Raw genomic sequence first — 15,045 nt, forward strand, 5'->3', positions numbered from 1 at the left:
ATGTTTGTTGTTCATAACTAATTATCCTCTATCCAGAATTCCAACAGAAAAACAGAAAAAAGAGGAATTAAGCCAACTGTAGTAACATATAGTTGTTTTTATTTGACTGCCATGGCAGAAAGTAGACAATTCATAAACTCAATTTCTTATTCTGCCTCAAATAGAGCATAATTGTTTCTAGAAAAACACCTAAGGACATCTTTGTGATGTTAGAAGGGAAAGGGTGGGGAGCAGGAACAGGATAATTGTGCTCACTCCAGGGGAGCAGGGAAACAGGAGGAATTACTGAAAGCAACTCTGAGCAAGAAGGTAGTTTTAATTCATTCCTATCAGAGGTCCATTCCATTTCCAAACGGTTTCCAGCTTGAGTCAACCCAAAATTAGATAATGTTGCAAACTTCTAAAGCAAGATGTAATACCTCATTTAAACTTACACAATCCAATGTTCTTGCCAGCATGACAGGTATTAATTAAAAAAAGGTAATTTTGCAACTGGGTGGGGGGGGAATGTGGAAGCAAGAGTTGTTACTTTTGATTCTCTAGAAATAAAGAGGTCTGAAACACTGATAAAAAAGAAACACAATCATCTCACCATTCACAGGAAGCAGGTGAGGTGCTGAAGTCTAGAACTTCTGACATTTACTAGAGAGTCAAAGCTGACTCATTAACTCATTATAATTCATTAACTCTGGCAAAGCCTAGAGATATTTATGGACTGAAACCCAACGTATTACCGAAAAAAGCTCATCCCTGAAAAACGGAGGCCTGGGATCAATCCCACACACAGCAACTCCTTTAGTCACTTCATCAAGGATGGGGACTGTCCCACTCTGCTCTGCACTGGGGCAGCCTCACCTCCAGGGCTATGGCTCAGGTACCCTGATCGCTGTCATGGAGCCAGAGCTTCACACGGGCTTCAGTGCCAAGGCAAAGCAAACCCTGCCACCCTGACTGTCTCTTGGCCACCAGCCGGAACACATCAGAGTCACCAGCTGCATCGGTGCGTCCGCACAGCTCCGGAGCCTGAGGCCGGCCGCCACGCCGGGCTGCGCCCCGCGGCCTGCAGAGGGAGCCGCGGCCGGCCGGCACAGCCGTCAGGGAACCGCAGAACGCCCACACGGAGGAGAAAATCATGCAGTGGTGATAAAGCGACTGTATGAAGTCATAGAGGTACTGCCTCGTAATAAGCACATTGTTGGAGGTTAGGAATTTTCCTTTTATTTTTCTTTCTGTCAGGGAATTTTCTCCCATTTGTTGCCTGATGTTCAGTGGCGATACTTCAGAGACAAAAAATGAGCTGGGAGGAGGAGGAGGCGCAAGGGTGCAGTTTGCTACCGCCCCTTAGCTGGGGGGCTTTCTCTTGGGAAGGGCAGGGACACCGAGATTTTGGCCGGGCTCGAGGGGCTGGGCTCAGCTCCTCGCTCGCTCTCGGGCCGCGGGGGAGCCGGGCAGGCCGCGGGGGAGCCGGGCAGGCCGCGGGGGAGCCGGGCAGGCCACGGCTGTGGGGAGAATTCGCTGCCACGGCCGAGTTCTGTCCTGCACGGCTTTCTCCTTGTGCGTGAGCTGCTGCTCTCAAGAGCAGCTGTTGAACTGGGATCTTTCCAACACCCCACCTCACTGGGAAGGGGATCCCTCAGGAGGGAGCGTCTCTGGCTGCTTGGGGCAGCTGCTCGTGTGTGTCCTTGGCAGACATCTGTCTTTCAAACCAAGACACATTCAGATCTGTCCAGCAGGATATCCTGTCTCCAATGGTGCTTACAAGCAAATGCTGAGGAAAGAGGCAGCACAGAATCCTCCCTCACAAGTCCCTCTGCTTCAACTGTCAGCCGCCAGAATAATCCAAGCCTGTCATAATTTGTCCTTTGGTAAAGCTCAGAACATCTCTGCGCACTTGCTCAGTCTGCTTTTTTTTTCCCGTTTAACTTTCTGTAGGCGAAACATCCTTGAGCATCCCACGGATACAGTGCCTATTCTTGGGATCCTCGCCCCCTCCCTCTGCGTGGAAGCCATCTCCTCACAGCCTCACTGGCAGCCCAAGCTCGCGCAGTACAGCAAACAATCAGTTCCTATTCAGTGGCTTTGTGCCACTTCAGATCCAGTATTTGGTTTAAATCATCTCTCCAGGTTGAAGAGTTCCAGCCTGCTCAGCCATTGCTGCAATGGCAGCTCTGCTCTGCTTTTGATTATCAAAAATGTTTTTTGTTATAGTCACCAGCCCCAGGCCCTCCCCACTTCCTAGATAACTTCTCCAAGAATCACGGAATTGTTAAGGCTGGAAAAGACATCTAAGACCATTAAGTTCAACCATCTACCCAGCTCCAGCACCATGCTCACCACTAACCCATGTCCTCAGGTGCCACATTCAGGGATGGAGATTCCACCTCTGCCCTGTGTCAGGGCCTGACAACCCCTCCTGTGAAGAAATGTCTTGAAGACAAGAGAAAGAGAAATGCATGCCATCTGTATCCTGAGTGCAGGTGAATCACTATAATTACACAAAATAGTAGCATAATGTCTCTGTCCTCTGTTTTTTTCTTAATGTCTGACATTTTATAAGCTAATGCTCTGCAACATCATAAACTCCAATATTTTGCTCCTGAGTGGTGATGGCCAGCATAGTTTCTCATCTTGTGGAAAAGCCAGGAGAGTTTCCCCCAGGCTTTACTTCTGTATGTTAACTATTCAGTCATGCATGATGGCTTCCTGTAACTCCTTACATCTGCCCTACAGAACCATGGATTATGTCACCTCCCTGCTCATCTGTTTTTCAGATAATGAATATACTGGCCCAGACCTCACTGTGAAGTTTAAAACACACTGTGTGACTCATGCCACACCATGTCACCAGCATTACTTCCTATAATCTAGCCAAAATAGCTCTTCACACAAGAGGGAGAATTCAACATAAAACCCACCAGAAACAACCCAAATATCTTAATCTCCAACCAATTAATTCCAAATTTCACTGTGGTTCTAACATACATTAACGCATAGAGGCAATTGTGTCCTGGATCCCAGCACCTCTTACAGCCAAGAAATTAAGATTCAATTAATATCATACTATTACAGAGCTGTAAGTGATACATGTATTCCAAGAACAAAATATGTACAATTTTGTTTTCCTAGTGGTCCATGAAAACTATGGGAATTGAAGTCTTCAGTCCTAGAAGGGATTTCTCCCTGTTTGCACCTCACAGTTTATTCCAAGAGGTAATCTGGTGACCCCGTGGTTCTCTCCCTTCTCTACACTACAGGCACAGACAGCATTTCAAACAACTTTTCCTAGCTTAAAACCCTTACTGACAATCTTGATTTGGGGCAAGAATAACAAAAGGTGGCACATGAGGTCTACAGACTTGCTATCAGTGGCATTAAACATGGAGGAGGTAAGGAATTGTTGCGGTGGGCAAGGAGGGCTTATCACTGGGAAGTGTTTATTGTGGGAGCTGGATAATGGTCCTGTTCTTCCCCTGTCCTCTGCAGAACTACTCCTGTGACCATGGAGCATTCAGCAAAGGTTATGAGCATTATCTGTTACAGCACAAGTATCTCTGCCTTTGATTGGAGCTCCTTGACAGCTCACAGGACTCCTTCCTCCTCCAAACATCCCATCCTATGCTTGGCAGTAATTTGATGCTTGCCCTTAGAAGTAAATCCTTTGGGTTAAGATAAATATTTAACCTGTATTTTCCTTTTATTTTACTTCTTGTTATAACTTCACTTTGTGATCTTCATAGCAAAAGATGAAGTAGATCATTAGATAAGTCAAATTAGCCTGGAGAAATTAGCCTGGGGAAAAGGAGGCTCAGGAAGGACCTTGTGGTTCTCCACAACTCCCTGACAGGAGGGGACAGCCAGGTGGGAGTCAGGCTGTGCTCCCAGGGAACAAGGGACAGGAGGAGAGAAACAGCTTCAACTTGTTCCAGTGAAGGTTCATGTTGGATATTAGGGGGAAATTCTGCCTGGAAGGGGTTGTCAAGCCCGACACAGGCTGCCCAATGCATTGGTGGAGTCACCATCCCTGGAAATGTCTGAAAAAACATGTGAATGTGATACTTAGGGACACAGACTTGATGATCTTAAAAGTCTTTTTCAGCCTAAACAATTCTGTGATTCTAGGAAATGCTAATGACAGGGTGGGTTGGAGATGTTACAGCACCATGTGCACTGATGGTCAGTCTAGGCAATATTCTACTCTCCCAAAGCTTCACAAACTGACATTTTTTTCTTCAAGATGTCAAATCTTGAAGAAAAAAATCTACTCCTTTATGAGAGCTCCTGACCTGTACCCAGTGCAGGCAAGCCTCATGCTTTCAGAAAGAGAACAAAACATTGATGTATCCTTATAGACTAAAAGCTGCTGGTGAATTTATTCATCCTTGATGCCAAAGCAGAGATATTCCTATGAAACTGATCAAAAACTTTCTATGAGCTCCATTGTCTGCTGAAGTGCTCTCAGTACATAGATTAAAAGAGCAAATCAAAGCAACTCCCTAGTTAAGCAAACTCCCAACCAGCCCACTAGTTCAAAGCCACAAGTCTGAACAAAAGGTCTGTTTTTTTCATTGGAAAGCATTAGCAATGTATGTCTGCAATAAATCACATGAGATGTAAAGACAATGACTCACTTCATTATCTTCAAAGTATGAGAACAAAATATTCTGCTGAGACAAAAGTTCCTCAGAAATGCTGATACCCGCTGCACTTTGCTCTCTGGTGGCAGCAAGGAACAATAAAACAATTCCAATAAACTTCTGCAAAAACAGAACTGCAGAGATTACAGGATTTTAGTCTGGATTTCTGTGTTATACACACTCATCTTACAGCTCCAAAAAGGCTCCCTTTGAGGAATAGGCCTGCAAATTAAACCTAATGTCTCAAAACTAAATATGTGCAGAGCTGAGGAGCAAACATGCCAGCAGTAAAAGTTCTGGTGGCCAGGAGGAAGGAACCCAGTGGGACACTGCAATTGTTTCTGTGGATAATCACAAGGGTTAGTTCAATACATTCCAAAACTGACACCTCTACTACAAGCAATAAAACCCTGCAAAATCTTCATAACTTGACACTGTGCCATCCCAAGAAATTTCTAATTTAATTCACCCAGAGCTCTTACTGCCCACAAGCCACATCCCTTCCTTGAAGTTCCCTGAGTACTTACATTGAACAGGTCTGTTTTATCTGCTCTATCAGGCAGCCACAGGTGACAGGAACCAATTTCTCCTAAAATGATCAAAAATCCTGACTCTAATGCATGAAATAAGCATAGTTGATGAAAGCTCAGAAACACAACCATGATGCCACAAAGCCCCTGCCCAAGGACACAGTCCTGCTGGTGAAGCATTCCTGTCAGGAGTCCCAGGGAATTACTTGGAATAACCTAGACCAAAAGCTGAGATTTATTAATCCTGATACACTATTACTTCCAGAGTTACACAAGGAGAAATATGCAGCAGTAAAATTCAAACTGCATTGAACTGTGTTGTAGCAAAGGAAGTTCCAAAATGGGGTTTTATTTTTACTATCCCATCATCCAAAATCCACATTGGAATGCCAGGATGAGCTGCAAAGGCATGGAGAACAATGAAGTTAGTGACAACTAAGTCTTTTCAATTAAAGATTTGCCACACAAATCATAGAGAATCTTAATCTTTACTGCCTTGACTGTGTAATTGGCACACAAGAAACACTGAGGGGCTGGAGCGTGTGCAGATATGAGAATGGAGCTGGAGAAGGGTCTGGAGCACCAGGAGCAGCTGAGGGAGCTGGGAAAGGGGCTCAGCCTGGAGAAAAGGAGGCTCAGGGGGGACCTTGTGGCTCTGCACAGCTCCTGACAGGAGGGGACAGCCGGGGGGGTTAGGATCTGCTCCCAGGAACAAATGATAGGACAAGAGCAAACAACATCAAGCTGTGCCAGGGAAGGTTTAGGCTGGACATCAGGAAGAATTTCTTCCCTGGAAGAGTGGTGAAGGGTTAGAACAGGCTGCTCAGGGCAGTGGTGGAGACACCAACCCTGGAAGTGTTCAAAAAATCAGTTGACATGGCCCTTAGGGATATGGTTTGGTGGGCATTGGGGGATTAGCTTAAAGGTTAGTCTTGATGGTTCTGAAGATATTTCACAGGGCTAATGATTCTGTGATAAGCAAATACTATCAGTACTGGTTGCCAACAAAAACTGCCCCAGGTTTTAATCCATGTTCCCTTCCTGAATGTTTGCTGTTAGGACAGGCTGGGGAGTAAGTTCTTCTGCTGCCAGGCAGGACCACAGCCTGGCCCAGTGACCTGGACTGGACAGGGCCAGAAGGAACAGCTCACCTGGGCCAGCAGCCACAGATGCTTACATGGGAGTTTGCTCTCTGGTAGAGCACATTCCACAGATGAATTAGACTTAAACTGTGCATGGCTGAGTGCTTAAAAAAAAAACAACCAAAAAGCCAACCAGCCAAAAAAGTTGTATTTAACAGACCCAGCTTCCAGACAGAGAATGTGGTGATATACCAGTTTAGCATCACCCTGCAGCCAGGCAGTTTGTGAAGACAGACTGACTAATGCAGATCAATCCATGATATACCACTGAGGCCACAACTAATCAGACATGGAACTGAGATAAAGTCACACAAATCAGACACAAAATTCCAAGCAAATAAACAAATAGCTCTTCAATTCCTAGCAATTAAGGATTTTAAATTGCAAAAATACTTCTTGCCCAGCATGATCAGCCCAACTGTGTAATTTTAGTGTGCTACAAAATAACAAGTAAACGCTGGATTTTTGTAGGTATTGTTTCAGTTACTGTCTCGGTTTGGAGACAAATTGAGGAGAAAACGCTCTGAAATGAGTGTTTCCTCTAAAGAGGAGGGCTCCAGTAATCTTTTTTGCTAATGAGAAATGGAAACCAGTGGGTGAAAGTGAAAAAACCCCAAACTATTTATTAATGAAGAAAACAGCCAAGAGGTGCCCGCAAGGCACCGGAAAGGAGTGTACAAATGGCAGATTTGGAGGTTTCAATGCCTTAAGCCCCATCCCCCAGCAGAGCGCTGGCCGGAGGCAGCGATGGCGCTGCCCCCTTTGTCTCCGGGAATGGGAGAGCAGAGCGTACGCAGCCCCTCGGGAGGAACAGACGGGAACCTTTCTGGCACTGGACTCTTCCTCACAGCAAAAACCCCCTGGTTTTTAGGGTCCTCTCTTGTGTTGGTTAGCTTCTCCGAGATCGGTTCGGGGCAGCCCAGCTCCCTGGACGGGCCGAAAAAAACCCCAACATCGAAAGAGTTCAAGGAAAACAAACAAAAAAAGCTGCCAAGAGGATTCCCGGTACAGGCTCCAGGCTAGAGGAAGGGGAATAAAACCTTGTTTCAAGCTGGCAAACAGCTAATCCAACAGCAGGATCAGTGCGACGCTCCGGTCCGCCCGCAGCCCGAGCGCGGGGAGAGCGCGTTTGACCCGAGCCGCGCAGCTCCGCGCCCCGGCCCGGCTCTTCCCAGGGCTACAGCCGCCGTTTTGGGGCATAAAGCACACGATTGGGGAACAAAGTATCATCATAAAATCACCCCATAACAATTGCAAAACAAAGCTGCTCCTTTGTGTATGTGGACAAACCGGCCAGGAGTTACCACAGCTATGCTGAAAGAAAATACAACCCTCCAGCTGCTACCTTGGAAATTTTATGGCGGAGCTGATTTAGAAAGCGAATAAATGATCTTTTCATGTGCCCCTAAGTCATTAACTTGGAACCCTACTTCTGCATTCAGCAGCTCTAGTTTGCTGCTAGATTTAAATTAAAGCCATACCATGCAGATCAGCTGGGACATGGCAGTGGGGAAGCTCATGTAGAAACCCAAAACTGAAGGAAGGAACAGCATTAAGATCCATTTGTTGTAACAGCCAACACAACAAGGTCCCTAAAACGATGCTGTTAAATTGCATGAGGAAAACTGATTTAAGAACCTGCTCTAAAAGCCTTTATGGCATCATACAATCTCTTCTTACCAAGGAAGACAGAAAACTATCAGAGCATTCCTACTCTTGCTGTACCTCCATCTCTTGTGCATATTCTATTCTCAGGCCATGGTTCACATCAACATTCAAATAATAGAACTTTTATTTTTAAAAAGTCAACATTTGCAGAGATTTTACAAACATTTCTTAGTGTCATTTGTTTCCATGCTTAGTTATTTAACTGCAAAGGTGAAGTTACTGCAAGTTGCTTCAGAAATTATTGAATTTCAGTCACTAGCAAAAAGTTACATTTAAAACAAAATATTTTAAAATTTGATAGTAGTATTACTGAAATAATTGCAAGCATTATTTTCCATTAATGAGAAGAACCTTGAAGACAGAAACAAGAATCATCATGCCTTGTAAAGAGACTTCCAAAGGCACAGAAGAATTTGTACACCCAAGAATCCATAAACTCAAAAAGCGCTGTGCTGTAAGTCTTTAAATCCTGACAGCTTTCCATCCTCCCCAGATACAGGATTCTGTAATTTGAAAAGAAATCTGGGTCTACCTAGTAGCCTTGGCTTCAGTTTATTATCAGATTTAGCTCTTCAAATAAACCAAACCTTGAAGTGCAGGTAATCTCTAAACAGCAGGGTAACACCTTAAAAAAATAAAGCAATGCAGAGGTGAAGATCTTGTCACATTTATAAAAAAAAATTATTTAGTCACATTGGCTGCCCCCCCCACCCTTTTTACACAGTACTGTTATTAAAAGCTGGTTTAGAGCTTTATCTAATAGCTAGGTAAGTAGCAAAGATACAAACATCAAATGCATGAGCTTAACCTATAAAGTAGGGAAAAATTATTCTTTATTGCTCTCAGGCAGATCCTGAGGCATTGTAATGTCACAGGAGAGAGTCGGACTTTCTTCAGCAGCCCAGTGCTCGCCTGGTTCAAACTCCATTGCACCTTTTCCCACACCAATCCTCCAGGCAGCAGCAGCAACACACCCATCCACTGCTGAACTCTGACTGAAACACTAGAGCTCATGTTGGAACACAGCAGACCAACAGTACAGGACAATTAATTATCATACAATTAATTCTCATAAAGACAGGTTACAGTTACCCACACCACAGCCAGCTCAGCAAGCTGCAGAGGAAGGATGGGAAGGGCCTGTCAGCCCCAACACTGGGATGTGACACCATCTGAAGGCCATGCTGGAGGAGCCCGAGGCCATTTGGAATCAGTCTGGGCCACAGCTGAGTGCTCACACATGACCATGGTGGCTGATATGCTTCAGCTGGGGATGAATTTTCCCCAGGAGCTCCAGTGCTTTGCAGTATCTCCAAGCTGTTTTTGTGAGGGATTTTTCAGAGATTGTTCTTGGCTTCTGTCATGGAATCTTATAAAAATTTGCCAGAGGAGGTTCAGACTGGATATCAGGGAAAGGTTCTTCCCCCAGCAGGTAGTCAGGCACTGAACAGGCTCCCCAGGGAATGGTAACAGGCCCTAGGCTGCCAGAGCTCCAGGAGTATTTGGACAGCAATCCCTAAGGGGGGATTGTTGAGGCATCCTGTGCAGGGCCAGGAGTTGGAGTTGATTTGCTCCCTTCCTACTCAGCAGGTTCTATGAATCTATGATGCTATGAAATAATATATTCAAATTATATTTCTTTTGTAAGCCATTTAAAGCAGATAAATCAATTAAGGCTTAGCCAGCCTTTGAATGCAAATTCATCATGTCAGACAGAGCTGGTGCTGCCCAAGTGACCTGAGAACTCTGAAGATTTTAGAACACTTATTCCAGATATGGAATCCCTCACACACTGAGGCAAGGGCTCTCAGCCTCCAGGAGTTCTCTTAGGCATCCCAACCCACAGGAAGAGTCCTCGACTGCAGACCTACTGCTCCAAGGAGGGCTGACCCCACTGACAGCCTGGAAGGGCTCCACCATAGCCCAGTCAGAACTGGTCAGGTATGGTCATGCTCACCCACCCTGGTGGGCTCTGACCTGCTGCCCACCACAGCCACCCTGAAATGTGGTGGGGTCCAGCCTGCACAGAGCAGTCAGTGATTCTTCCCTGAAGCCATGCCACAGCTCAGGCCAATCCAGCTCCCTGCTGGGGGAGCACCTGCACAGGTGCTGAGGACATGGTGTCCTGACTGCTCTAACACCTAGCAAGCTCCGGACGGGATGACTGGAATTTCTGAAGTTAACCCCTCTGGGTGGCACAACTAATGTGGGTCATGTGAGCAGACATCCTAAAGACACCCCAGCTATTCAGAAAAGTGTTCAGCCTATAAACACAAACCATATTGTTGGAAACAGGAGCAAAATATCCCAGCCATCAGCAGTACCACTGGACAGCCACACACATGTGTCACAGCAGCCAGCACAGTCACACACTGACCAGCTCCACGTCCTCCTGCTGCTGTTCCCCAGGGCTGGGGCAGCTCTGCAGCTGGGCTCTCACCTGAGCACAGGGGCACAGGGGCAGAATCCCCCCTGCCCTGCTGCCCACGCTGGGGGCTCAGCCCAGCACAGCCAGGGTTTCTGGGTCAGTGCCCATGGCCAGGGCAGGCTGAGCCTCTCACCCATCAACACCCCAAGTCCTTCTCTCCAGGGCTGCTCCTGATCCATTCTCTGGGTTTGTGCTTGCAATGCTTGATCTCAAGACTAACAAACCACTCTCCAATAACATTATTAAGCATACATCAGGCTCTTCAAAACTCCCCACTGCTAGTTCACACTACCACACATTGTACCATAGTGGTACAAGTAGTAGGTTTTGTCAAACATTCAAAAGTACCAAAAAAACAGGTGTATTGTATTTGTGAGGTGCCTCAACATTGGAAGGAATGATGAATCTGACTCCATGTTCTCAGAAGACTAATTTATTATTATACTATATTATATTAAAGAATACTAAACTATAGTAAAGAATACAGAAAGGATACTTACAGAATGCTAAAAAGATAATAATGAAAACTCCTAACTCTCTCCAGCGTCCTGACACAGCCTGACCCTGACTGGCCAATGACTCAAAACAACCCACAGCAGAAGCCAATGAAACAATCACCTGTTGGATAAACACTCTCCAACCACATTGCAAAGGAGCGAAACACAGGAGAAGCAGATGAGATAAAATAGATTTCCTTTTTCTCTGAGCCTTCTCAGCTTCCCAGGAGAAAAATCCTGGGCAAATGGATTTTTCAGAAAATATGAATGTGACACAGGTGCTTTTCCTAAGCCATTGGGGAAACAAAAAAAGTAAATTAATCAGTGTGTTTACTGTGCATTTTACTACTGCTTAATATCTTCTTGGAAAATGGGGACTGGAAAATGATGATAAACGTAATTAATGTTGTCTAACTGACAGTCTGACAAAGTGTTTTTCACACCAACAGCTCACTGGACAGATACAACTATGCTACAAATTCATTCACAACCAGAATAAAACCACACACAACTACAAGCTTCATAAATTATGAGTTTGGAGTTTGGAATAAAGATGACTCCTGGCAAGCAGTAAAGCTTCTGGCTTGCTTCCTTGCATTTTGTTGTTTTTCTGTTACATCTTTTACCTACTGATACAATTTAAAGGAGATTATTTCAGAATCTAGGCTAATATATGGTGGTTGCTGCACAACAAACATCTAGGGGGGAATATTTACAGAGGTCATTAATACATAAAGGAAAAGAGAAACCAAAGAAGAGGGGGGGAATCAGCTTCAATAACAGCTTATAATAACTGCACATTTGAATTGAATTAAAACTTTTCCACATCTATCTGCAGATGATTAAGTGTGGCTGGTTTAGTTCAAGCAGCTCTGTGCAGAGAAACCTGAACTGACGCGTTCCTCAGCCAATGTGCTGCTGGTGGCAGCGCTGCTTCAGGGCTCACACAGCCATGCCTGGCGTTTTCTTCATTGACCTCAGGAAATCCTGAAAAGGTTCTCCTACGAGTCACTGGGAATGTAAATGGGGGTGATCTTACTGCAGCACAACTAGAGACAAACATGCTCCAGGTGACATAATTCACCTCACAAGTGAAATGACAGCAGAGGTAGAACAAGAACAGTAGTTACAGGTAACCTCAGGGAAGGTGACTCCCATGGGAGTGAAACAGCAAGGGTGAGTCTATCCTTCTGCAAATGGCCAGAAGGGAATTCCAAAGAGGGCAAACTGCTCCATTCAGTGTCTATTATTCCTGCTCAGGGGAGGAAATGACACTTGGAACAAAATCAAAAGCATCAAGGAGCAGGACACCAGGAAGACTGAGAGAGCACAAGGAAACAGCACAGAAAGAAAAGAGTTATCTAGAAGGATGCTATCAGTGGAGCAATACAGGAGCCCTCAAGTCTGGGTGATGGAGCCACAAACCCAAATATGAGGATCAGAAAGGGTCAATAAGCAAAGCCTTGGAACAGAGCTGGGGCATGTGTTGAGAGAGCAGGGGTGAACCAGAGGATAATGGAGAACAGGGGCTGAAAGCCTGTGGAAAGGAAGACACAGAAGAGTGAAGGGGATCTCACAGAGGGGAGAAATCAGAGAACAACATGCGAAACCCTGAAGAAGGGAAAGAAATGCAAATAGAGAGGAGCCAAGGAGGGATGGCTGGAAGGCACCAGGGCACCTTTCCAGGGGGAATCATAGAATCTGAGAACGGTTTGGGTTGGAAGGGACCTTAGAGTCCATCCCATTTCACTCCCTGCCATGGCAGGGACACCTCCCACTGTCCCAGGTCACTCCAAGCCCTGTCCAGCCTGGAACACTTCCAGGGATCCAGGGGCAGCCACAGCTGCTCTGGGCACCCTGTGCCAGGGCCTGCCCACCCTGCCAGGGAACAATTCCTGCCCAATATCCCATCCAGCCCTGCCCTCTGGCATTCCCTCTTGTCCTGGCACACCAGGGCCTTGTCCAAAATCCTTCTCCAGCTCTCCTGGAGCCCCCCTAGGCATTGGAAGGGGCTCTGAGGTCTCTCCCTTTCTCTTCTCCAGACCAAACATCTCCAGCTGTCTCATAACGAATAAGGGCGGGAGATCAGGGCAGTGGCAGCTGCCCAGGACGCTCCAGCACCCGCAGTACTCCTGTGCCCTGGGGCCAGCAGCCTGTGAGGGACCAGACGAAAAGCACTCAAAAAATTCCACAGCCGGCCCAGCCGGTGCCGCCATTTCACTCCTGAGGGCTCAGGGGGAGCGGAGCGGGGCGTGGGCGGGGCCATAACAGACTCCGCCTCCTCCTCCGGCCGCCATTTCAGAGCCGCTCGTCCGGCAGCGGCCGAATGGCACCACCGCGGGGTACCGGCTGCTGCTCTCCGGGGTTTCGCAGCACTCACAGCCGCCGGAGCCTGGGACCCCAGCGGCTACGGAGCCGGCACTGCCCACTATGAGCATGTCCGGGGATTGCCGCTCACGGCTGTAACCGGGAGCGTGTATCCGAGATGGGGCGGCTTCTGGAGCTTCCCTGCTGTTCTCTGTGTGGCGTCTGCGCCGTTAGGAATCCATCCCTCCATCCTTCCACTCTCCTTCTGTAATCCGGAGTGCCCAGCTGAGGGCACTTGGCTCGTTCAGCTGGAGCAGAGACTGAGGGGAGGCTCCTCGGGGGCTGCAGCTCCTCCCCAGGGGAGGCAGAGGGGCAGGGGCTGAGCTCTGCTCTGGGACAGGGACAGGAGGCCAGGAAGGGCTGGAGCTGTGCCAGGGCTTGGCATGGAGCTCAGGGAAAGGCTCTTGCCCCCAAGGGTGCTGGCACTGCCCAGGCTGCCCAGGGAATGGTCCCGGCCCCAAGGCTGCCAGAGCTGCAGGAGCGTTTGGACAGCGCTGCCAGGGGTGCTCAGGGTGGGCTTGTTGGGGTGGCTGTGCAGGGACAGGGGCTGGGCTGAGCATCCCTGAGGGTCCCTTCCAATCCACGACATGGTGATTTTATGATTCTGTGTTTATTCACAGCCAGGTACCATTTGTCCTTATGCTGCTGCTTTCATCTGTCAATTCCTGCTGCATGTTTCCCTTCTGTGTCAGAACCATGTTCACCAAGGGCTTCCTCGGTCACCCTGTTTTCACTGAGCTTTTTTCATGTTTCAAGATATCCCAAGAAATGGCATGACCAAAAATACCTGTGGCATTCATGTTGCATTATCTTGAGGTAATTTTAGACATGACATTTGGCTTTACCTTGCTAAAGTTCCACATTATCATGAAACCTTCAGGCTGATGTTTTCATATTGAACTGCAACGCTGTAAGAGATGATTAATATATAGCAAAAAGTGATAATTTCTTTAAAAACTGATACACTGTTTCAAAGGAGCCTTTTAATTGCCAGCACATCTTAAATAAGTGTTTATGGTGATAGATGAAATTATGAGATTGCAAATACACTGTCAAAAGATAAAGGCTTTAATGCTCTGTGCAGTGTTGTGCTCATGGCCTCAGTTTTTGAAGATTTGAGAACCATCTCATGTCCAATAATGGGATTATTAATTAAAACCTGGATGACACAAGGAAAACATCGAATTTACAGTAAAAGAAAGCTGCCACTGATGTGAATGACAATATTGTGATTTTGGGGCTGGCAGGATGAGCAAATAACAGATGTACAAATGTCTTTAATGTTTTATGAGGCCTTGAAGGATATTTCCAAACCTGTCAGGCTTGGAATTTTCATGTGAGGATTCCCCATCTGGCACTGAGAGCTATTGTAGAAAGGGAAAGAAAATGGCCATGTTTTTAACATCACTCTTAATCTAACATCCTCAGCAGGCTCTTCATGGAGCTGAGCATTCGGATCTCTGTCACGCTGTGCCCGTTGCACATGGCAGAGGCTGGGCTGTCCCTGGCTGACACGGGGAAGATCAGCACATGGCCCAATGTCACAGGGCCACTTGAAGGGGCTTCTGGGCAGTTAAACCAGAAAACATCAGTGCAACCATCTTGGGAGTTTGCCACACAAGGTCTTGCTAGAAGCCACATCAGGATAGGCAGAGAAAGATATTTGTGTTTTCATTGAGTAATGTGCTGCATATTCCAGTAGACAGAGTATTTCCACATGTGTGCATGGAAATACCAAAGAACACAAACTCCTGTCTTGCTGCAATTCCCATCCTTCAG

At 46.6% G+C, this 15,045-nt stretch overlaps 1 long non-coding RNA gene across 2 annotated transcripts; it reads left to right on the top strand.

Moving 5' to 3' along the window:
• Window positions 1-1,067: 1,067 nt before the first annotated feature.
• Window positions 1,068-3,751, top strand: LOC121352400. 2 transcript variants are annotated; one of them, XR_005954926.1, is made up of 4 exons: window positions 1,068-1,201; window positions 1,933-2,477; window positions 3,127-3,386; window positions 3,484-3,751. It is a non-coding gene; the product is annotated as an uncharacterized LOC121352400 (long non-coding RNA). The 2 variants fall into 2 exon arrangements; XR_005954925.1 differs by having other exon boundaries at window positions 1,080-1,201; window positions 2,354-2,477.
• The last annotated feature ends 11,294 nt before the right edge of the window (window positions 3,752-15,045 follow it).

Source organism: Pyrgilauda ruficollis, unplaced genomic scaffold (genome assembly GCF_017590135.1).
Source record: "Pyrgilauda ruficollis isolate IOZ18807 unplaced genomic scaffold, ASM1759013v1 scaffold188, whole genome shotgun sequence".
Taxonomy (NCBI): Eukaryota; Metazoa; Chordata; class Aves; order Passeriformes; family Passeridae; genus Pyrgilauda; species Pyrgilauda ruficollis.